Source organism: Teleopsis dalmanni, chromosome 2 (genome assembly GCF_002237135.1).
Source record: "Teleopsis dalmanni isolate 2A chromosome 2, ASM223713v2, whole genome shotgun sequence".
In the NCBI taxonomy this organism is placed as follows: Eukaryota; Metazoa; Arthropoda; class Insecta; order Diptera; family Diopsidae; genus Teleopsis; species Teleopsis dalmanni.
Window position 1 is genome coordinate 241,054,653 of NC_051847.1, and position 2,680 is coordinate 241,057,332.

General features: G+C 31.8%; 1 protein-coding gene across 1 annotated transcript in view; it reads left to right on the forward strand.

Moving 5' to 3' along the window:
* LOC119677131 (probable Dol-P-Man:Man(7)GlcNAc(2)-PP-Dol alpha-1,6-mannosyltransferase) overlaps window positions 1–2,680 on the forward strand; it is a 45,595-nt gene that overhangs the window by 38,669 nt on the left and 4,246 nt on the right. The gene's annotated exons all lie outside the window — the stretch shown is intronic.

Below are 2,680 nucleotides of genomic sequence, written 5' to 3' on the forward strand. Positions count from 1 at the left end.
TTATTACGACAGGCAAACAGTAAGTGGGCATATGTCCAATCTATTCTAAATGTAGAACCTCTGACTTAACACACAAAAGCAAATCAAAGATAACTAAGTTAATATCTGTCTTTACAGAGCACTGAACCATGGAACGGCATGGACCTAGGATCCTTTTGTAAGGTATATCAAAATAGATGGAACGATGAGCTGAGTGGATATACTTTAGAATGTACTCATACGACTTAGGCATATAAACATTCAGCAGCTTTTATCTTGATTGAGTGAACGAACTAGAGAGGTTTTTGATGAAGTTCTCTATGTAGCCAAATATTCGGGACAATTTAAAATTGATTCGATTTCATTACTTTTCGACAGCGTTGAACTGATTATAATTTGGCAAATCAAATTTATTTACTTTAACTCATGTGGTGCTCTAATATCGAGATTAATTTAGTAACATACGCTTTGTAAATAATTCCAAAGTGTGCTGTTGTTGATGTTGGGTACCGCTGCTATGTCATTCTTCCGTTTGATCTCTTGTCACATATCTAGCGCTTGAAATATCATAATATATTTCAGATGCTTATTACATAGTTTTTATAGCTTATTACAAATAATATGAACAGTAAAGTGAATTGGTAAACTGTAATAATGTCATATTTAAGGTTTCTTCCACACCTATTCAGGGTAAAATAACGAAAATTCTTTGATATCTTTAGATTGCTTTTTTCTTCAACCGAAGTGCTATGAGTCATCTGTTCGATTACAATCCATTAATAGCACAAAATATCATCTATTGTCGGGATATTTAGCAACAATGCGACCGCTGGATCATTTCCAATTGTAAACTGTAATCTAAACTAGATAAACCTCTATTACTATATTCTCTTTGGATGACTAAACATTTCTGACTCAGTCGTAAAATTTTTTATAAATAACTAAAGAATTTAACTCCCCTCCTATTTACTATTCCAAATGTGTAGCTAAATAACTAAATTATTTTCAACTAATGTTGTGTCACATTTGCTATCGTGCTAAGGGTACATTCATTAAAAAGTACAAAAACAAAGAGAAGGAGAAAAAAATTTAACCATAACACTAAAATAAAAATTAAAACAAAAACGCGGAAGTCAGTCAGTCACTCAAGTCAACAATTGACCATAAGGATACTGTACGTGGTCCTTTGTACTGTACTGCGTTTGCCTGCGGGGTTTTGGCTTAATGCTGTTTATCCTTTCTCACAAAAATTCGTATGCGTTGAACGCTAGTCTCAAATTTTCATTTTGTGTAAATATTTCAATATTTTGACAGTACAGAACGTACTTCCTCCAATGGTTGTTTCATCCCCGCTCTGTGTAGATTCTATATTCTTTCATTAGATTTACTAGTAGTCAAAGGCGGGGGTCTGCAAATTAATTTTAAGTAGGTGGACAGCATATTCGCCGCAATAATTCTTCGTGCGGGAATTTGGCGAAAATTTATGGCAAAAATGTGCACTCTCTTATAGAATTTAGTGTACGTTTGTATGTGTGTATGTAGGGTATAGCTCGTGTGTATGCTGTTATAATGAATTTTCATTATAACTGCCAAGTGGCAGTATTATATGCCGAAGGACCTTTTATACGTCATATTGCATATGCATTAGGGTTAAAGTGGAAAGAACGCAAAATATTTTTATGGGTTTTATTTGACCAAATGGTAAGTCTGAGAAAACGGATACTGCGTGACATTCAATAGATTTATTTATTTTCAAAATTGTTGAACCGAAGAAATCAGGAAGTTTCTTAAGATTTTGTATTGTTCAATACATTTGGGTTTTAGAGATAATAAACTGATGATCTAATATGTACCATTACATGTATTTTATATGCTTTATTATATGAAGAAATAATGGCTCATTTTAATAAAAATAATGCGTACACTTTTATTATAATTACAGTTAATTTCTTATATTAAATACGATATATTAATATGAAAAAAATAATACCATAATACGTCTTTTAGACATTTTGGGAGCTACGTCATTGGTAACAACTATAAATTTAATATTAAAAACACTACGTCAACATAAAAAATATGACGTCAAGGTACAAAGTTAATGAATAATCATTCTTGCAAACAGAGGTTACTCTGGACTTTACTCTGAGAATTTATTGACAGAGAGCTTTCTTATGGAACGTGAATTCGTTTTTCATGGTGTTGGAACTTGTACAATAACAGTCAACGATGAGAAATAATTACAAGCATTGGAAAAGAAAAGTCTTTAGTAGATCTATGGCCCTGTATACGTTAGTAAGGAGTATTAAATGAAACGATGAGCTGTATAAGCTATAGGCGATATTACTACAAGATAACTGCAGAAATTTTCTAGTCTCTGACTGAGTGTTATGATAGCTAACTTAATAATTGTTGATATACATATATAATAAATAATATGCATTTTAAGTAAAATCAGATTTTTGAAAGTTAGACCATCTATCTGTACATGTGTCGGCAAGATCAATCAATTATCGTAATCAAATGATTACGACATCCGGTAGACCTTTATCGATATCCCGACCGAAGATCAGTCATACTTTTTGATTGATTGCCAAAATCGTCAACCAATTATGAAGAGAACTATGATAATTTTGCAACAAAAAAAACCTTTCTATTCTCAATCATAAGAAATTCTTATATATAGTGGAACTCACTATAA